This window comes from Cervus canadensis, chromosome 28, assembly GCF_019320065.1.
Source record: "Cervus canadensis isolate Bull #8, Minnesota chromosome 28, ASM1932006v1, whole genome shotgun sequence".
Classification (NCBI taxonomy): Eukaryota; Metazoa; Chordata; class Mammalia; order Artiodactyla; family Cervidae; genus Cervus; species Cervus canadensis.
Window position 1 is genome coordinate 29,502,065 of NC_057413.1, and position 22,790 is coordinate 29,524,854.

Here is a 22,790-nt window from a genome sequence, read left to right on the forward strand (position 1 = left end):
TGTCACTCCAAGGAGAAATGCCAAAAATGAGAGCCAGTAATTTAAGGGTGGCAGAGTGGAAAACTGTATAGAACACGGGTCTCTTATTATATTGACGAGTGACCACACCGACCCTGGAACTGCCTGGCCTCCAGGACTTTTGTTATGGGGAAAAATAACTGTTCTGACCTATTAAACCAGTTTTAGCTGCGTATTCTGTTTCTTGCACCCAACACATTCCACCCAAGGTATATTTCTCTTGTATCTTTGATAGTGCCAAGACCAAGTTTAGGTTATTTTTCAAAAACTTTTTAATTGAGGTATAATTGATGTATAATGTTATATGAATTTCAAGTGTATAACATTGTGATTCACAATTTTTGAAGGTTATATTCCATTTACAGTTATTATAAAATATTGGCGATAAACCTCGTACTGTACAATATATCCTTGGTGGCTTATTTTATTTTTTAAAAAATATTTATTTGGCTGCAACGGGTCTTAGTGCAGCACTTGGGATCTAGTTTCTGCCCTAGGGATTAAATCCACACCCCTGTCTTAGCCACCGGACCACCAGGGAAGTCTCGGTGGCTTATTTTAAACATAATAATTTGTACTTCTGAATTCTCTATCCTGTATTGCCCCTCCTGCTCCCCAATGGTAACCACTAGTTTGTTCTCTATATCTGTGCAAGTTTAGGTTCTTAAATACTTCCTGTTTGATTATAATTATATTTCTCTTTATCACATGCTTTTGCATAATGGATACTTGTGTTCCCAGGCTCCTTGCAAAGGCAAAGAAATTGCACCCCAGGAAAACAAAGATTGTTCAGATTATACAACCCTGTCATTAGCAGGACTCCACAGCCCGGAGGCTTGAAATAAACTAGACTTAAATTGAAAGCAGACACGCTGTAGGCAAGATACAAAGATTCAGTGGAAATGGAAGCCATGATTGAGGACAGTGCTTCCAGCTGTGACTCTGCAGACTGGAAACACAGAGCTTCACAGCTTCTTGCTTAAACAGCCGCACGCTTGCTTCGTTATGGTGATGGCTGTTTCTTCTTCTCTTCCCCCTCCTCCCCCTTCTCATTCCTGGGGTGAGATGTTTGTCATTTAATGGGCTGTGTCACAATTTAAATTCAGAAAGACTGGCCATAAACATGCTCAGGAATGCTCAAAAATCGTGTCCACGCTTTCTAAGGGAGCGACCCTTAGAAAATCCCAAGGCAATCACGGAATATCTGTGCCACCTAAAATAATCCGTCCAAAATTGGTTGTCGGGCTATGACCGTAATATAAATGGCATCAGATGCATTTTACCAGTTGGATAGTTTTCATTGTTAAAGCTTTGCTTTCTAATTCTACCCCAGCCAGCTATTAACTCTCAGCATGAAGAGAAAATATTGCTGGTATGACTGACAAATGCCCTTATCAAATGATTGTATTGGGCTGGTTGTGCTGCTGACAAGAAGGCTGGCTGGTCATTAGTGGCTACAATAGTGTTATGACCCATGAAATTGCTTGGTAGTGGACTGATGTCCATAAGGACTGACCAAAGCGAGGTTCTGTTTTCCACCACAGCTGCAGACCTTTGGAGCCTCCTTTTAGATGTTACGACACAGCCCCCTTACACTGAGAGCTCCCTGGAGTGACAGATGGAATTTCAGTCATCCAAGGGCCCAGCCTTCCTTCTCTCATAACTGATATTGCTGCCAACTTCGTCTGGTGTGGAGACTCATAATGATCAAAGCCAGCCGTGCTGTTCAATTAGGCAGAAAGGGGACACAGATGAGAACAGAAAGGCACAAAACCAGGGAACGCAGATGAGAGTGAGAAAATTCAAACCAATGGTGGGAACCATGTCTGGGAAAAAACTCCCCGAGTCTAAAAATGTCCACAGCAGAGAAGTCCAGTGCCCACAGCTAGGTGATGCGTGAGCTCTTGAGAATGCCCGCGCATGGTGAACTTGGACGTGGATAATGGCAAGACTGACACTAAGGACACTGAGGATTATTGGTAGTGGGTCTCTAGCAGCGTTAGCCTCTCAGGCACCTCTGGACGTCTCAGTTCATCTGCATCATGTGAAGAGACAACAGGTTGATTGCTGTCTCAACAGTTGTTGTCTCCATCAGAAGAGGTGCAATATCATAAAAGGCCAGAAGAGGTCAGCATTCAGGAAGCTATAGGAGGATCTGGCTATTTGGAGAAGCCAGAAGCTATTTGGAGAAGCCAGAGGCAATTGAAAAGTGATGGAATCTCTGACTCAGAAAGGAAAGGTTTGGCTTTCTCAGGGACTTGAGCACACAGTAGGTTTTTGGTGAGTATCGCATGATAGCACTGCATAGCTCCAGTAGTTTCAAGGCCCAAGACTGGAGCTATTTATTGTCTTTACAATTGCCTACCTCCAGCCACTCCTATTTCTTCTCAAAATGTATACTCTTTTCCCTCCTTATCTTTCTGCTATTAATGTTTAGCACTTTATACAGTATTATATCTGTCTAATACATGAACACATGTATAAAGAGACACATACATGTCTATATATCACACAGTTGGATTTGTTTCTGACAGTGTTTATTCTGAAATTTTTAACTAATACTGTCATGTAATTAAATACTTTTGAAAACATAGCTGTTAATGACTGCTTGCTATTCCATTGACTGCATGTGAGTAATTCATGTAACTGTTTCTGTAACTGTTGAGTTTTTATGTTGCTTAGCGTGGGTTCTACTTGACCTCAGTGTCACTCTCCTTAGGGAGAGGCAAGCTGACACACCTGTGCTTTGAGGACAGGAAATCAAGGAAACAGCTTATTATAGTAGAACTTGCTCAGGATCCATGCTCAGCAGATCTAGATTTCCACCTGAGGTCTATCCTCTCTTAGACAATCATTTAACTTCTTTTAACTCAGATGGTAAAGAATCTGCCTGCAATGCAGGAGGCCCAGGTTTGATCCCTGGGTCAGGAAGATCCCGTGGAGAAGGGAAAGGCTGCCCACTCCAATTTTCTGGCCTGGAGAATTCCATGGACAGAGGAGCCTGGTGGGCTACAGTTCACGAGGTTGCAAAGAATCGGACACGGCTGAGTGACTAACACTTTTCTCACATATAAAAATAGGATTAATAATATGTGCCTTCTGAGGTTATTATTAGGTTATATGGTTAAATTGTGAAAATGAATTAAACATTGGGAGAGCAATAGCACTTAGAAATGGCTAAAAGTATGTATTTTAGGAATTATAAAGGCTTTTCCTTTCCTAAGTAAAAATCTTTAGGAGAGGAGGAAAACTAAGCAGCAATAATACCAGTACCAGTCAGGATTCTTGGTTACCGAAAAATAGACACCAATTCTGCCTAAATGGGATTTACTGAGATCCACAGATCACTGAATTTAAGGGAGGGCGGAAGAAATAGACTAAGAAAGTGGACCAAAATTTGAAGCTATGTCAAAACCAAAATTTCATCCTGCACATAGGAGCATCCTTTGTTCTGTTGTTACTGGACTGACCTCCAGGATATCAATAACCTCAGATATGCAGATGACACCACCCTTATGGCAGAAAGCAAAAAAGAACTAAAGAGCCTTTTGATGAAAGTGAAAGAGGAGAGTGAAAAAGCTGGCTTAAAGCTCAACATTCCAAAAACTGAGATCATGGCATCTGGTCCCATCACTTCATGGCAAATAGGATAAAAAGTAGAAGTAGTGACAGATTTTATTTTCTTGGGCTCCAAAATCTTTGGGATTGGTGACTACAGTCGTGAGATTAAAAGATGTCTGCTCCTTGGGAGGAAAGCTATGACAAATCTGGACAATACATTAAAAAACAAAGACATCGCTTTGCTGACGAAGATCTGCATAGACAAAGCTGTGGTTGTTCAAAGTTATATGTGGATGTGAGAGTTGAACTATAAAGAAAGCTGAGTGCTGAAGAATTGATGCTTTCAAATTGTGGTGCTGGAGAGTCCCTTGGACTGCACGGAGATCAAACCAGTCAGTTCTAAAGGAAGTCAGCCCTGAGTATTCACTGAAAGGACTGATGCTGAAGCTGAAGCTCCAATACTTTGGCCACATGATGGGAAGAGCTGACTCACTGGAAAAGACCCGATGCTGGGAAAGATAGAAGAGAAAAGGAGAAGGGGCGGCAGAGGATGAGATGGTTGGATGGCATCACCAACTCAATGGGCATGAGTTTGAGCAAACTCCGCGAGATAGTGGAGGACAGAGGAGCCCAGAGGGCTGCAGTCCATGGGGTTGCAAAGAGTTAGACCCTGCTTAACCACTGAACGACATATGCAATATCATGTTATTTGAAAATGGGACAGTTTTGCTTGTTTTTTTTCCAATCTAGTTCCCCTTCATTTAATTTTTCATGCCTACTTACCATGACTACAATCTCAGTATGATGTTGAATAGAAGTGACCAGAGTGCACATCTTCATCTTATTCCTGATCCTTAGGGGAAAAGTATTCAGTCTTTCACTGTTAAGTCAGTTTTTCCATGATGCCATTTATCAGCTTGATACAGTTTCCTTCCATTCCTAGTTTGTAGAGTTGTTGTTGTTGTTTTTATGAGGTGGTATTGGATTTTGTGAAATGCATCTATTATGCAACTGTTGGGATGACCATGTGGCTTTTGTCCTTTATTGTACTGATATGGTGTATTACACTGATTGATTTTCAGATGTTAGGCTAGTTGGTCATGGTGTACAATTCTTTTCATATATTGTAGATTCTGTTTTCCAGTGTCTTATTGAGGTCTTAATTTCTTCTGAAGTTTTTTGTATTAATTTCTCAAAGTTCAAAAATTCAATTGGTACTTGTACTGCCTAAGGTTATGTCTGACACCCATGCCCAACTTTCAGAGAGCTGGGAAGGACAGTTTTTTCCTTTTTTTCAGATAATGAGAGATGGAATCCCACCTCTACTTTGAGATCCCCCTCAAACAGAGAAAAAATTTGCATATTAGATATCTCCAAAATGACAAATGTTCATTTTAACATTCCATAAAACAACCACATTTTGGAAGTCATTATTTTGTGTTGTGTATTCACATTTATAAGTGTATACGGAATTATACTCTGAAAGGGCAAAGACGTTTGATTTCATAAGGTGAACTGAATCACACCCTGTCTTGCATTTTCTCTTTGACGTGCAGCCTCTTCTGTGCCTCTGGGCTAACGATGTAGGCACGAAGAAGGTTTACAGACTAAATTATGGGATGCCAATGGTAGCACTGAGGGCTACTTTTGGTGGCATGAATATATTTCTAGTGCTAAAGAGCTTCTCTTTCTACTTTTATTTTCAAAGCCATTGCCTGCTGCTGGGTGAGGATAGCTACAATCCATCTCAGGAAAGTCAGAGGTCGCCCTTTTATCCCCAATGAGTTTCCATGCTTCTGTATTAATTCTTCCCCTTTATAGTATCTTTCCGCTCTCGATCCACATACCCACGTGGAGTGGTGAAGGGAGTGTGGAGACCCTCGCTATCTCCAGTGAGGGATTTGGAAGGCAAGTCAGAGGGAGGTACAAACCTAAGCTCTTCCAGCACAAGGGGAAATCAGAAATCGAGGTGTCAGTGCATACTTGTGAATGGATTGCCTTAAGTGCCGTGATTTAACACAGTGAAGCCTTCCCGGAGCAGTAGCAAGAAAGCTGGACATCTTATATTGTGCTGAGCAGAATTCGCTTTTGAGTTTTGGGTCACAAAACCCTGGCCCTGGAGCTAAGGAGCTCTCGTCTGTTACCTTTTAGTTTATACTCTACCGAGGGCAAGGCGCCACTGATAATTGGACACATTCATCTTTTGGTGACAGGATGATGGTATTTAACATCCCGCCTGACTCCTGGTGTGCTGTTCAGAGTGAATGAGCTCATTCTCTGATTACAGAGGAATGTAGGATAATCGTGTCTCATATTTTAAATCAAACCCTGCATTTGTTTTTCTTGGAAATTTAAAATGATTGAATATATGTTTATTTAACAGAGGAAATGTGTCTGATTCTTGCTGGAAGAGCATTGAATGAGGATTCCATTATTAAGATGGAACAGGGGCATCTTGAATTGGTCCAGGAAGCTGGTAGTGAGAGCTGGGGGATGTTGATCAAAGCACCCTCAGAGGACAAATGCTGGCGTTTATGGGTACCATCACATTTTGACATGAAGAATAGGGAAGCAGGAGACTGACAAAAATCTCCTAAGGTCATTTGCAGTGTTTTTTTTTTTTTTTCTTTTCTTTTACAAAGAGAGCCATTTATGTTCAGGCCAATAGGAGGAGCCTGTTTATGGAATGGAATTTGAAAAAAGATAAAAGTGGTTTGTGAACTCTGTGAATCCACATTAGCTTATCAGGCATAACTCTTCAGTGATACTCTTTTCAGTTCAAATATTCCCGGGAAAGGAAACATGTGAAACCTTAGTTAGCTTTTCTCCGCTTAACTTGAGACAGTTTCCCTTTTCCCTCCTCATTTATTTAAGAGACATTGTTTGACATCAGCTGCATAGGATTTCTTGGTGTGTGTGTATGAGGGTACACAAAAAAATGTAGAATTTTTCCTTTTTAGGGTATAAAGTCTAGTTACAAAATAATACATATGATAATAACTTTCATATAACCACATGGTGACATATACCTTGAACAAAGTAAAGGTAAATTTTAGAAAGGAGAAAATTTCCTTTATTCTCATATGCATTTATTAATTTTAAAACTTCATTCAGTTGATATGTATGAAGCCGTACTATGTACCAGGTTGTGGAAACTGGTGAGACAATGCTAGAACACTCTTAACACCTGTATGTGCTTTGCATGTCATCTCCCCTCACCCATGGGGGAAGAAAAAGAATGGTGAAACTGATTCAGTAAGAACTTAGGAAGCTTGAATATCAGGTATGGTGCAGAGGGACTGCTGCTCTGATTCTATGAGAAAAAAATACACATACAAGTTACCATATGATACAGCCAAGGTTACTGGAGCGAAAGTGTTCTCTAGGCTACATATGTAAGCATTCCTGAGGTGACTGAAAATATTTTCAGAATGAAAACCCTGAAAAGGGAAAGAATGCATGTTTGTTAGCAGGTGGGCCTGGGTATTTCTCCCTGAGGGAGCCGGGGGTAGTGCAGTCTGGGGCGTAAGCATAGGAGTTCTCCAGATACACTCCGTGGTTGATCGTTTCCATACTTCAGAGCATTTGGATTCCAGAGAGGAAAGACAGTGCCCCCTCAGGGTTGAGATGTCACTTTCAATCAATGTCAGGAGTGCTCGTTGGAGATGTTAAATTTGTAAGTCTGTCAAGGGATTGGATATTTATCTGAGCCTGCTGTTGCTGCCCACTGGTGGTGACACTCGTTTGCAAGTCAGGAACTTGAGTTTTATGTTGGGTTCTGCCTTTCATTAGCTGGTTCTGGACTCCCTGGGTCTTCCTTCATCACTAACTAGTTACAGATCCTTGGATAAATTTGGCAACTTTCTTTGGTTTACTTTTTGTGAAAAATATAATAAAAATGTATCACAGAGATGTTGTGAGGATTGAATGAGTAGTTTATTTAAGACAGTGTGGGGAACACACACACAAAAGATCTCAAGTGAGTCTACACAGTACCCCCTTAAGGTATGATTTTGGGGTAGGAAAAATATATGTGAACGTTTCTTATTATGAGACTTCTTACTAGTGAAGAATCCAAAATCTAATGATCTTCAGCCTGTGTGATATCACCCCCAAGGATGAAGCAGGTGCCATTGTGAAGTAAGATTTAATTGGATTATCTTCCTAAGAAGAACGTAGCAGTCAGTATTCACAGCACCAGAGTCTAGGCTGAGCAGTAAGAGATTGGGACATCTGTGGAAAGAATATTTGAATATAGAAATGGTGCATTTCATCATTTCATCATATATGATTTCAATTTATCTGTATTCTGTGTGTGCACTGTGATGTCTTTGGAGCTTTTGGTATCTTGTAGCTGAATGAAAGTGTGAGATATCTGGAAGGATGAAAAAGTGCTAGGAAGGTAATCATTATTTCTTAAAAGAGCTAGAGAATGAGAGCAAATGTCAAGTCATAATTATCACACCTGATACTAACATGATATTGTACATGAACTGCATTTCAATATAAATAAATAAGTAAATAAAAGAAATTCAGCTTTGGTAATACCACTTGGGCTTCTCAGGTGGTGCTAGGGATGAAGAACCTGTCTGCCAAGACAGGTAGATATCAGAGACACAGGTTCGATCCCTGGGTGGGGAAGATCCCCTGGAGGAGGGCATGACATCCCATTCCAGTATTCTTGCCTGGAGAATCCCAGAATACCATGGACAGAGGAGCCTAGTGGGCTGTAGTCCTTAGGGTTGCATAGACTCAGACACAACTGAAGTGACTTAGCATGCACAATACCACTTGATAGCTTTAAACCTTTCAGTAACACCCGAAGGATTTGAAAATAAAATTTGCTTGCTCCTTGGAAGAAAAATTGTGACAAACCTAAACAGCATATTAAAAAGTGGAGACATTACTTTGCCAACAAAGGTCTGTATAGTCAAAGCTAAGGTTTTTCCAGTAGGCATGTATGGATGTGAGAGTTGGACTATAAAGAAGGCTGAGCACTGAAAAATTGATGCTTTTGAACTGTGGTCTTGGAGAAGATCCTTGAGAGTCCCTTGGACTGCAAGGAGATCAAACCAGTCAGTCCTAAAGGAAATCAATCCTGAATATTCTTTGGAAGGACTGATGCTAAAGCTGAAGCTCCAGTACTTTGGCCACCTGATACAAAGAGCTGATTCTTTAGAAAAGACCCTAATGCTGGAAGGTTGAAGGCAAGAGGAGAAGGGGACTACAGAAGATGAGATTGTTGAGTGGTGTCACTGACTCAATGGACATGAGTTTGAGCAAGCTCTGAAAGATGGTGATGGACAGGGAGGCCTGGTGTGCTGCAGTCCCTGGGGTCTCAAAGAGTCAGACACGACTGAGTGACTGAATAATAACAACTCCCCAAGGATTAACTCATTCATGTACCAATATTCTCATCTGTCATCTACCCACTGCTTGACTGTATCCTCTTCATATCTCTTCTTTCTCTGCTCTGTAATTTATTGTCTGTCATTTTAAAGTTTTTCATTGTTCACCATTGCATTTTCTCACTGTTTTGTTTTCATTCATATAACCCCGTCTCTCCAGCATGTATTTCCCTCCTCTCCTTCTCTCTACACCCACCCCTTTGCTTTGTTAAAACCTATAGAACTTGATCTCAGCTCCAGCAGATATTCAGGAAGCCCTTCCAGCACCCCAGTATCCTGAGTTAGCAGTCACCTCCTACTGAACATAAAATACATGTGCATATCTCCATCAGCATACCTATCTCAAAATTTTATATTTGTCTATTATGGTCTGTGTTCTCTATAGACAATAGGTTCCTCTGAGAAGAAGCTATTTATTATCTTTGATACCCTGAGCCCAGCAGAGTGCTTCGAATATCAGTTTAGTTTGTGCTTTATTACTGTCTCACAAAAAAAGATTTCTTAGGAGAAATCACCTCTTTTTGTCTCATTCGGGTAGACCTTTTTGATCTTGTGTGTTTGTGCAGAAGCTCAGTCATATCTGACTCTTTATGACCCTATGGACTGTAGTCTGCCAGGTTCCTCTGTCCTTGGGATTCTCCAGGCAAGGCTGCTGGAGTGGGGTGCCATCTCCTCCTCCAGGGGATCTTCCTGACCCAGGGATAGAACTTGATATTTATCAAGTTCTACCAGACACATTTATTTTGTGCTCCTTGTAAGGATTAAAGGCTTTGAAGATATAGATAAGAAATGAGAGATTTGGTAAAAAATAAAAGAAGTGAAAAGGTGTACTCTTTTGTGTAGATACATATCATAAGAATCCAAGATATTTGTTTTACTCTGGAATGTCTGTCATGACATCAAGCCATTCACATTTGTTAAATACTATAGGTGGTACTTCTAATGTCACTGTCCATGCAATTCATGATGTAGGAAAAAATATCAAGTTCCATTCTTTGAATGGCACAGTTTTCTTTACCCTGTACTTGAAAAACATTCAGGGAATGAATAACCTGGATTCTCTCACTTTTCATCCCAACCTTCATAATTTACGACTTATTTCAAAGTCAGGGCAGGGACTTCCCTGGCGGTCCAATGGTTAGACTCCAAGCTTCCACTGCAGGGGGCATGGTTTCAATACCTGGTTGGGGAACTAGGATTCTACATGGTGCACAGTGTGACCAAAAAATAAAATGAAGAGTCATAAATTAAAAAAAAATACAAACTTGAAGCCAGGCTTCCTCGTTTAGAATCCTAGGATGCTAATGTATCCGTTCAGTTCAGTTCAGTTGCTCAGTCATGTCTGACTCTTTGCGACCGCATGGACTGCAGCACACCAGGCTTCCCTGTTCATCACCAATTCCGGGAGCTTGCTCAGACTCATGTCCATTCAGTCGGTGGTGCCATCCTATCGTCTCATCCTCTGTAATCTCTTCCTCTTGCCTTCAATTTTTCCAATGAGGGTCTTTTCCAATCAGTCAGTTCTTTGAATTAGGTGGCCAAAGTATTGGAGTTTCAGCTTCAGCATCAGTCCTTCCAATGAATATTCAGGACTGATTTCCTTTGGGATGGACTGGTTTGATCTCCTTGCAGTCCAAGGGACTCTCAAGAGTCTTCCCCAACACCACAGTTCAAAAGCATCAATTCTTTGACGCTCATCTTTCTTTATGGTCCAACTTTCACATCCATACATGACAACTGGAAAAACTGTATCTTTGACTAGACGGACCGTTGTTGGCAAAGTAATGTCTCTGCTTTTTATGTGCTGTCTAGGTTGGTCATAGCTTTTCTTCCAAGGAGCAAGTGTCTTTTAATTTCATGGCTGAAGTCACCATCTGCAGTGATTTTGGAGCCCCCCAAAATGAAGTCTCTCACTGTTTCCATTATTTCTCCACCTATTTGCCATAAAGTGATGGGACTGGATGCCATGGTCTTCGTTTTTTTGAATGTTGCATTTTAAGCCAATTTTTTCACTCTCCTCTTTCACTTTCATCAAGAAGTTCTCTAGTTCTTCTTCGGTTTGGGCCATAAAGGTGGTGTCATCTGCATATCTGAGGTTATTGATATTTCTCCTGGCAATCTTGATTCCAGCTTGTGCTTCGTCCAGCCCGGCATTTTGCATGAGGTACTCTGCATATAAGTTAAATAAGCAGGGTGACGATATATATCCTTGACATACTGCTTTCCCAATTTGGAACCGGTCCGTTGTTCTATGTCCAGTTCTAACTTTTGCTTCTTGACCTGCATACAGATTTCTTAGGAGGCAGGTAAGGTGGTATGGTATTCCCATCTCTTTAAGAATTTTCCACAGTTTGTTGTGATCCACACTGTCAAAGGCTTTGGCATAGTAAATAAAGCAGAAATAGATGTTTTTCTGGAGCTCTCACTTTTTCGATGATCCAAAGGATGTTGGCAATTTGATCTCTGATTCCTCTGTCTTTTCTAAATCCAGCTTGAACACCTGGAAGATCATGGTTCATGTACTGTTGAAGCCTGGCTTTGAAAATTTTGAGCATTACTTTGCTAGCGTGTGAGATGAGTGCAGTTGTGTGGTAGTTTGAACATTCTTTGTATACCCTTGTACAAATTATGAAATCTCCTTGTCTTGGATTTCTCATCTATAAAATGGGCTTAATGCAACGTCTTTCACAATCCCCCATCCAGAAAAGAAGAGCCAACTTCCAATGAAAATGAGGTTCTATCATCAGCCAAGACATGTTGGTCGAAGACAAAAAAAAAAAAAAAATGTCAGGGCATATTTAGGACTATCTGCTTAGAGTAGGAAGCTGTAAATTGCAATATTGTTAGAGCTCTTTAATTCATAGCCACATTCTTGAGTAATATGGTAACTGGTATTATAAAATTAATTCTAAGTCCCAAAGAGAAAATCAACTACTTCATCTACGCTTTTGGATAACCTTAGCCTGACCTACTTTCTGAGTATATCCCAGCATTTACGCATGGGTGTATCTTCTTTGATTAAAGCTATCATAAAAGTCAGGCATAATGCCCCAGAGATAACACTAATGGAATAACTTTGAATTATTAAGAAACTCCAGAAAACCTGGGGGACTGCTTTACATCCATGATTTTTGCTAATGCATTGAAACAAAGGGCCTGTCTCTTGTGATCCATTAGAATCATCATGAATCTCCTCTGATTGCTATTTCTTTCATGCACCACTGGGGTGCATTGCTGCCAAATGAAAGAGGATGTAAGATGAAAGAAACAGGTTTCTGTCCCTAAAAAAATCACCTGGGACCTTCATTAAAAAATTGAGATACTAACCTTAATAAAATACAGGGGAACCAAGATGAATAAGCCTGGATATTACCTAAAAGTATCTGCCCTTAGGACAGCAATCTCTGTGACAGCTTTCTTTAGTGGTAATAATTCAGTTCCCACATGGATATATCAGCCAGGGATAACATTCTTGCTCATAAGATGCATATTTTCTATACATATTTTAAACCCTTGCTTATTGTGTATTTTATATTATCTTCTTTTAATTTGCTTTACATTAGTAACTTTAAACTTCCAGGTCTACATGGCTTATACCTTTCCCTTTATCTCTTCCGTTTAACAGATTTGAAATTTTAACACCAAGATGAGTTCGGGATCAAACAGATGTGCACCTGGGTCTTGTGCTTTTAACTGAAGAACATGCTACCTAATATCTTTAAGCGCAATTTCTCATCTGTAAAATTGGGCAGAGTGACAATTACGGAGTTGTTATAAGAGTTAAGCTTGATTACTACTTCCATGTAATTAAAGACATACACCTCTTCATTTAGAATTGGGTACCCAGAAGTATCTGACCCCTCTCCCTGACCTCAAGTTGCTCAGAGTTTACTGAGGGGAAGAGATGATAAGCGTTGATTGGTTTAATGCTGTGTATTACTAGAGCTGTCCATGGTGCAAGCCTTTGTGTCCACGGGCTAGTTCATCAGCCTATCCATAACTGTTTAAACATAACTTTGAAAATTTCAAAAGTTCTATCTATATATAATAAATCTTAGAAAGTAAGATAATCAGAAAGAAGGAAAAGAGAATCATGCTCTTCTCAAAGCATTATTTTGTATTTGTTTTCAGACTTTTCTTCTGTGTGTTATATTTATATAGATATATTTTACCTATTCCTAGGTATTATATATTTGTAAATAAATGGGTTCATGTTAAATACTGCATTTTGTAAACTTGCTTTCCCCCTCAACAATGGACTTGCTTTCCAGTGCCACAGTTTTTTTTTTAATTAAAAATTATTTATTTATTTATTTTTGGCTGTGCTGGGTCTTCATTGTTGTGTGGGCTTTTCTCTAGTTGTGAAAAACAGGGGCTGCTCTCCGGCTGTGGTGTGCAGGCTTCTCATTGCTGTGGCTTCTCTTGTTGCGGGGCGTGGGCTCTAGGGAGTGCGGGCTTCAGTAGTTGCAGCTCCTGGGATCTAGAGCACAGGCTCAGTAGTGGTGATGTATGGGTCTGGTTGCTCCGCAACATGTGGGATCTTCCTGGGTCAGGGATCCAGCCCGTGTTTCTGGTATTGGCAGGTGGATTCTTTACCACTGAGCCACCAGGGAAGCTCCCAGAGCCACAGTTTTTAAATGCCCTTTCTTTGGCATTTAAATGCTATCTTGTGGATAACTCTCATCCTCTGCTTCACGGTTTCCTCTTTCAAGGTTTCCCAGGGGAAATTCAGTGATCTCTCGACAAAGGTAATTGCTAGCAGGGCTTGGTTATAGCAGATCGTTGTGGCATTGTACTGGTGAAGTTTAATTCCCAGAGTTCTAAATGTTACTTTTAATCTCTGCTGTGTGGTTGGACCTTTGCCAAAAAGGATGAAATACTGGACCAGGTTGTTCTTCATCCTCCTTCCCCTTATCCTCTTCAGCACTGTAGCACTTAGAACACAGTGAAGAAAAATTTCAGCTCTACAGTTTTATAAAATCTAACTGACTTCACTGGCTTGTATTCAGAAACAAGGCTGAAATTTTCTTTTTCATGGTCTATGCAAAAAAGTTTTTTTTTTTTTTTACACAGAATATTAAGTAACAGATTCTTGAAAAGAAAATTATTTTCATATCTTCTGGTGCATTATTTAGTCACAAATATCATTTACATACATATATTTTGGACACGTCAGCTTCCCACTGCATGTGTCTACTTTTAAGAAATTCTCTCTTATTCCCATTCAGAGTGAGCTGGAGAAAGAAGTGACTAGATCTGTGCACCTTGGTGTCTAGGTCTTTGTTTTTCCCTTCACCTGTAGCTGTGGAAAAGTAAGGACTAGTTTTTACATGTTATCCGCACAGTTGGTTAGCAGGGTTGGTTCTGAAAATAGTAAGAGAAGTCCTTTAAATGGATAGTGTTTTGGGTTGTGCCTTTGCTTATTTACTTCAGGTTGGAAGAGAGCTTGAGGTACGAATCTACAGTGATTCAAGGGCAGAAACTAATAGGTTGGTCAAATGGTCTTGGAAAGAATAAGTTGTAAAATTGACAAGAGTGTGTGTCTGGGTGTGGGGTTTATAGTATGGGCACCGAGTGTGATGAGAACCATATCTCATATAAGAGTTTCCCAGAAGTCTTCAATTGATGAGAAGGTCTCAGAGGTGCATTGTCCAGACCCTCCAAGTTGATATACTCATGCCCCTGATTAAGGCGAGTGTCGGCTGCTGCTGTTCCTCAGAATTACCATGGGTGCGTGAATGCTAAGTCCCTTTAGTCGTCTCCAGCTCTTTGTGACTCTAGGCTCCTCTGTCCGTGGGATTCTCCAGGCAAGAATACTGGAGTGGGTTGCCATGCTCTCCTCCAGGGGATCTTCCTGACCCAGGGAATGCACCTGGGTCTCCTGCATTGCAGGCAGATTCTTTACCTTCTGAGCCACCAGGAAAACACCAGAATTATCATAGTTGATGACAAATGACTCATTTAAGAATAGTTTTCCTCTTCAGGGGCAACCCACTTCCAATTACTATTAATAATTATCAATAATAGAAAATGTAGTGGTAAAGCCTTACCCTTTACCTCAATTTAAGAAAACTTTGAAGGTCTCTGAATACAGAAATCCCTGTATAGTTGGCTGAGACCTCCATTTAAACTGTGCTGTTTCTTTCTTTAGAATTATCAAAGCAAAGAACCTACAGATAAAATGACTCAAATAGTTCCTAAGTTCATTTGATATTTTAATTGATTATATGAATATGTACAACTCTGCATTTGGGTAAGACTGACTTAATGGTTCAAAAGAGATGTGTCTACCTATAAATGGTTAGGTTTTTGTTTATGAAGTGAAACAGTTTCTAAGCATCGACTTTGCAGAACTGACAGAATTAGGGAAGTTTTAAAAAAGACTTAAAGGAGGTTGTTTGCAAACGCAGTTAAGATTTGCCAATTCCAATCCAGCTGAGAAATAGAGCTCATAACAGATCCATCTGACTATTTGGAAAGTTGAGCTACTTTCTCTAGAGCTGTCATCAACTATGACCATTCCTAGAACTTTCAAGAAGCACGTGTATTATTAATGTTAGGACAGAACATTTTATTATTATTATATATAATATATTATATATTATTAATGTTAGGACAGAAAGTCTGTCCTAACTTTCAGAGCTTCTGAGATACAGATGGTTGTCCTGTGTTTGTTGAGAAGGAGTAATATAATTAACTGAAGAGTCATTTTATGAAAAAGAAGGGGAGGAAGGTAAGCCAAGATCATTTAAGATGCTTCATCAGGAAGCCTCTTCTTTGACTCTGTAGCAAATGTGTCTTAGGCCCTGGCTGAGTGACATTTTAAATTTTACATTCACTTATCCTACTTTATTTATTGCATATTAGATTTTCTCACATTCTGTACAGAAATCAGAGGAGAATACCATTTCAGAAGCTCATGATTTTCTCAGGTGTAAAGTTTTCTTCTACCAGTATCACTTAAGACCCATGATAAATGTTCGAATAAATAGCTGTCCTCATTCAAGTAGTTTGCTGCAATTCTTTTTGGTAGTTACATTAAATATGACTGTGCACTAGGGATTGCATCTGGCATGATGTAACAGAAACCTGACTAACGTTTTTGTTGTTGTTCAGTTACTCAGTCGTCTCTGACTCTTTGAGACCCCATGGGCTACAGCACTTAAGGCTTCCCTGTCCTTCACTATCTCCTGGAGTTTTTCAAACTTATGTCCACTGAGTTGGTCATGCTATCTAATCATTTCATTCTCTGCTGCCCTATCCTTATCTTGCCTTCACTCTTTCCCATCATCAGGGTCTTTTCCAGTTAATTGGATCTTTGAATCAGGTGGCCAGAATATTGGAGCTTCAGCATCAGTCCTTCCAATGAATATTCAGGGTTGATTTCCTTTAGGATTGACTGGTTTGATCTCCTTGCTGTCTGAGGGACTCTCAAGAAGCTTCTTCAGTACCACAGTTCGAAACCATCAAATTTTCGGCACTGAGCCTTCTTTATGGTCCAACTCTCACATCTGCACGTGACTACTGGAAAAGTCATAGCTTTGACTATATGGACCTTTGTCAGCAAAGTGATGTCTCTGCTTTTTAATATGCTTTCTAGATTTGTCATAACTTTCCTTCCCAGGAACAAGCATCCTTTAATTTCATGGCTGCGGTCACTGTCTGCAGTGATTTTGGAACCCAAGAAAGTAAAATCTGTCACTGATTCTACTTTTCCCCCTTCTTTTTTGCCATGAAGTCATGGGACCAGATGCTAGTGGCTTAGCCAAAAAGGAATGAGTTTTTTGTATGATGTAAGAAGTATTGAGGCTAGTGGTTACTGAGGTCTGAGGTAGCAGTCCCTTGAGATCACTCATGCATGTCTCAGTCATCCTGTATTTTTATGCCCCATCATCTTGGGTGTGTGGCCCTTGTACTTTTGGTTCCATGACGTGTATGTGAGAGCACATGCTCAGTCATGTCCGACTCTTTGCGACCCCATGGACTGTAGCCAGCCAGGCCCCTTTGTCAATGGAATTTTCTAGGCAAGAACACTGGAATGGGTTGCCATTTTCTACTCCGAGGGGATCTTCCCAACCCAGGGGTCAAATTTTCTGTCTCTTGCGTATCCTGCATTGGCAGGCAGATTCTTTACTATTAGCTCCATCTGGGATAGTTGCTTCAGGTCCAGACCACGTTACAAGCATAAAAAGGAAGGAACAAAAAGTGCTTATCTCAGTAATACAAGGCATTTCTAGAAGCCTCTGGCAGAGTATGGCTTATATATTATTGTCCAGAAATGTGTCACCATCACTGCTGCAAGGCAGGCTGAAAAATATTGATTTTAGTTGGCAAATTGCCTGTACAGCATTCGTCAGAATGAAGGGGAGAATGGATTCTAGATAGGTAAACAGTGGTTCTAACAAAATGGACTTCTACTGTATTTTACCTTTCCTCCTTAAACTCTGCCTGTCATAGCTAGATTTTATTGACTCCAGCACTGAAAAGTTAGTGATATATTTCTCTAGAGTAATTCTTTGCATATAAATGAAATTTGAATATGCAAAAAAATCTTATGAGGTTTTCAAGAGGAGCCATTTTCAGTGAAGAGGTCGCCAAATTATCCTCTTAATAGTACTGCCAAATATACCATAATGTTTCACTGCTAAGAAAATTATTGTATTAAGTATGATTCCTGATTAACTAACTTTGAAAACTCACCTTTTGATGAGTGCCATGTAAATGAAATTTTTCCTTGGACCCGAGAAATCATCTTTAACCTATATGATTGTATGCCTATTTTAAAAAATGGATAAAGTGTATTTTTCTTGCACCTGATAATCTTCAGATTGGTAAGGGCAATTTTAATTTTCCTGTGGCTCAGTCACAAAAGTGATATCTCTAGCTTTGCTGGCGGTAGAATGACTTCCTTCCTTAAGGGAAGACTTAATTCCTTGCTGAATTTCACTGGTGCGCTTTTCCAAAGGAGGAAGTCTTCAAAGGACAAACTTCCCAGATTGCTCAATTTCATTAAAAAAAAAAAAGAGTCCTTTGGGAAGGAGACACTTGAAAAGAAGTTCAATATTTGTTTACTGCCATCATCAACTCTGCCTGTCACAGTTGGAATGGTTAAAAAAAAAAAGTCAAACAGAAGCTCAGGGCCTTTCAGATCCAAAGATGAGAGCATGGTTGATTTCTTATTTGCCAAAAGAAAAAAATATAGGGCCAAAATGTTGTTGCAACTGAAATAATAAAGTTTTTAAATTGGTTTGTCATTATTAATTCAGTGGTAAAGTTTTGGATGAGTCCTGAGGGACATTTTAGCTGTAGAATGTTGATGTTTTTTCTTAAAGAAAGGCATTAGAACTGTTGTTAAGTGGTATTTAAAAGTACGAGCAATAGTAGACATAAGAAATGCAGCAGGAGATAAAAGCAGAAGAAAAAAGACATCCCAGGTAAATTTTGATTTGATTTGTGTTTAATAAGCTATCTAAATTCACACAGCTTCTTTTTTTCCCCTCACAGTTATTTCTTGATACTGAATAGCTATACATTTAACTGAGGTGAAAGACTGATATTTAAATCTAGCATATTGTTCTCAGTATGGAAAAAAAAATTAAGGGGTAATCTAGCAAGTCACATTTCCTAGGGAATGAAGAATTAACATGGATAATTAAATAAAATAAACCATTTATTTATTATCTTCTCTCAACAGCTATTTAATTCGTTTCTGGTCCAATAGAGCTTTAATTAAGGGCATTAAAGTAACTTGTCAATTAAGAGTTTTTGGAGGTCTTGCTGGAGGTAAAGTGTTTATTGTAAAAAAAAGTGTAAGTACTTGAAATAGCTCTTGAGATAATTAACACAGACACACAGACAGTCACAGGGGCCGAACACGTTCCCAGCCTCTTTATGTAAGCACCTGTGATACTTTGGAGCAGGGGTGGACGGTTGTGTGCTCCGTCTGTTAGGCTGGGAGTTCAGGGCAGCAAGGCCCCTAGAAGCAGCCTTCATCAATGATGATGGGGATGGGAGGATAAAAACCTTGGCTTCCTTAGGTGGGATAAGTATGAGGTGATTTCATAGCTTCTCCCAGAGGTCCCTGACGGAATTGACACCCAGCCAGCAAGAGCAGTAACTGGTTCATTGGCATGCCCTTTATTGTCCGCCTTTCCTTCCTGGGTTCACTTTGCCTTGCCTGTACTGGGGCTTCCTAAGGTCTCATTACAAATAAACTACTTACCCTCAAGTTCTCGTCTCAGGGTCTGCTTGTGGGAGAACCTCTCTTAAGATACATCATCCCAAATGAAATTGTTTGACTTTTATAGGGAAAATAGTGAGTTTTAAAACTTTTTTCTAATTGCCATGCCTCTGTTTTTAGCAGAATCACTTAGTTATATTAATTATTTGCTTTTCTTTTAGAGTCCCAAAGTACAATATTTGGTTTTATATTCCTTTTCTACTCAGTGGGGAAAAAAGAGAGCCTCATAGCTTCAAATGTCTATGAAGAAGCAAAACAAAATGAGAAATCTCTACTATTTTTGTTTTTTTCTATTTGCCATTTTGTCTAAGACTTTTGCTAGCAATAGCTACAAAAATACTATTGTGAATAAATTGATGTGATTATGTTCACTTAAGAGATATAAATATTCCCAAATCAGGTGATCAGAATAAGAATTTTCCCTTACAAAATCAAACATTTTATAAAGTTTGGGTTCAGTGCTTCTCTCATGCTTTTATTTCCTAAATTAATACCACTATATTCAAGAAAGTGTGGAGAAAAGGGAAACCCCTGCACTGTTAATGGGAATGTGATTTTGGTGTAGCCACTATGGAAAGAAGGTTGGAGGTTCCTGGAAAACTAAAACTAGAGTTGCCATATGATCCAGCAATCCCACTCATGCGCATGAAGGAGGAAACAGACAGAATAGGCTCCATCTTGAAAGCAGGATTCGATCTTGGGCCGGCCTGTGGACTTTGAGCTCTATGCCCAGTATCTATGGAAACGACATACCAACTGGAAAATCAGGCCCCCTGGATGGAAGAGCCCCAGGGCTCATACCTAGACTCTCTGTTGCCTAAACGAACACCCTAATTATCCGTGTAACCAAATAGATTCATAAATTCTATTATGCTTATTGGGGTATGACCACAGGCCTATTGATAATTGTCTACTGTTAACTACCTAGGCTTAAAGCATATGAATCATGGGTTAACTTTGATTGTATCTTTCTTTTCCTCTGTTTAGACTAGTTTCAGGGAATTTGGGGAGGTGGGTTTGGGCACGTACACTTAGGGTATGTAAGGTTTTCAGAAAAACTGGTCAGGGTCCTTGGCTAAGAGGAGACTCTGCCTTGGGCCCACCGGTGTAATAAACTGCACTCCACTATCTGCATTGTCCTTCTGAGTGAGTTTGTTTCCCGGAACGCGTGGCTACAACAGGCATATATCTGGAGAAGACTAATTCAAAAAGATCCATGCACCTCTCTGTTCATAACAGCATTATTTATAATAGCCAAGATGTGGAAGCAATGTAAATGTCTATTGATAGATGAATGGATAAAGAACATGTGGTATAAATACACAGTGGAATACTATTCAGCCATAAAAAAGAATGAAATAGTGCCATTTGCAGCAAAATGGAGGGATCTAGAGATTATCATACCAAGTAGAGTCAGACAAATACCGTATCATATCACTTATCTGTGGAATCTAAAATATGACACAGTTCAGTTCAGTCAATTCAATCGCTCATTCGTGTCTGACTCTTTGCAACTCCATGGACTGCAGCACGCCAGGCCTCCCTGTCCATCACCAATTCCCGGAGTTTACTCAAACTCACGTGCATCGAGTCAGTGATGCCATCCAACCATCTCATCCTCTGTCCTCCCCTTCTCCTCCTGCTTTCAGTCTTTCCCAGCAATCATTTTTGTGTCAAAAATATGACGCAAATGAACTTATTTATGAAACAGAAACAGATTTACAGGCATAGAAAATAAAAGTATGGTTACCAAAGGGGAAAGGAGGTGGAGGGGGAATAACTTAGGAGTTTGGGATTAGTAGATACAAACTACTGTATATATAATAGATAAACAAAACTTCACTGTATAGCACAGGGAATAATATTTGGTATCCTATAATAAACCATAATGGGAAAGAATATTAAAAATATGTATACACACACACACACACACACACATAAGTAAATCACTTTGTTGTACACCAGAAATGAACACAACATTGTAAATCAACTATACTTCAATAACAAAAGAAATACTCCTGTATTTTTTTGGTTTCTATCACATTATAATCTTTTTCTTCCTTCTGTCTACCCAGTGAGAGGGTAACAGGAAGGAAGGCCCAGGGGTCTCTAAACGGAGGAAATAGGCTGGAAGTGTCAGACATTTTCTCTCTCTCTCTCTCTCTCTTTTTTGCTTTCCCTTTCTCAATTTATTTTATTATTTTTTTTTTCATTTGTTTTTATTAGTTAAAGGCTAATGACTTTACAATATTGTAGTGGTTTTTGCCATACATTGACATGAATCAGCCATGGATTTACATGTGTTCCCCATCCCGATCCCCACTCCCGCCTCCCTCTGCATCCCATCCCTCTGGGTCTTCCCAGTGCACCAGCCCTGAGCACTTGTCTCATGCATCCAACCTGGGCTGGTGATCTGTTTCACCCTAGATAGTATGCTTGTTTCAACACTATTCTCTCAGTTTTCTCTCTCTCTCTTAAGCGGCAGGAGGAAACAAACAAGTGTTAGATTTTTTCCCCCTACTCTCTACAAATTAAGAAAGAGGTTTCTTTTAAAATTCATTGCTATGATGACACCTAGCTCTACCTGAACTTAACTTTTCTCAAACCTTAAGCTAACCAATGCATTTTTCTTATGGAAATGTTTGTCTTAAGCTATGTTAATGCACCATGTGTTTACCCTAGACCTTCCAGTGGTCATGTATGGATGTGAGAGTTGGGCTGTGAAGAAAGCTGAGCGCCGAAAAATTGATGCTTTTCAACTGTGGTGTTGGAGAAGACTCTTCAGAGTCCCTTGGACTGCAAGGAGATCCAGCCCGTCCATCCTAAAGGAGATCAGTCCTGGGTGTTCATTGGAAGGACTGACGCTGAAGCTGAAACTCCAGTACTTTGGCCACCTCATGCGCAGAGTTGACTCATTGGAAAAGACCCTGATGCTGGGAGGGATTGGGGGCAGGAGGAGAAGGGGACGACCGAGAATGAGATAGCTGGATGGCATCACCGACTCGATGGACATGAGTTTGGACAGGGAGGCCTGGCGTGCTGCGATTTATGGGGTCACAAACAGTTGGACACGACTGAGCAACTGAACTGAACTGAACTGTCTTTCTTCAAGTTCTGCTTAAGACTCAGAACAGACAAGGGCTCAACAAACCTGTTTGTTTTACGCATACATTGTTCTAATCTATGTTAATGAAACTGTATATTTACTTGGAAACCTGCTTATCTTCAAGAATCCTGTCGTTTTATGGCCCAGGATGACTCACCTGGTTTCAATGTTATCTCAAAATGCATGTTGTGGGTGAGGGGCCTGGTGCCATTCTGAGTTGTGAGACATCTCCTTTCTCTAATTAACAGCTTGCTGATAGGTTTATCAGAGGATAAAATGGTTGGATGGCATCACCGACTCAATGGACATGACTTTGAGTAAACTCCGGGAGTTGGTGATGGACAGGGAGGCCTGGTGTGCTGCAGTCCATGGGGTCACAAAGAGTCGGACACAACTGAGTGACTGAACTGACTGATAGGTATATAACATACTGCTAAAGGCTAGCAGAGGGGCACTC

General features: G+C 40.1%; 1 long non-coding RNA gene across 1 annotated transcript; it reads left to right on the forward strand.

Moving 5' to 3' along the window:
- The first annotated feature begins 3,833 nt into the window (after positions 1-3,833).
- LOC122430156 lies at positions 3,834-22,034 on the forward strand. Its single transcript, XR_006266246.1, has 3 exons — positions 3,834-3,932; positions 14,433-14,438; positions 22,001-22,034. It is a non-coding gene; the product is annotated as an uncharacterized LOC122430156 (long non-coding RNA).
- Positions 22,035-22,790: the final 756 nt, after the last annotated feature.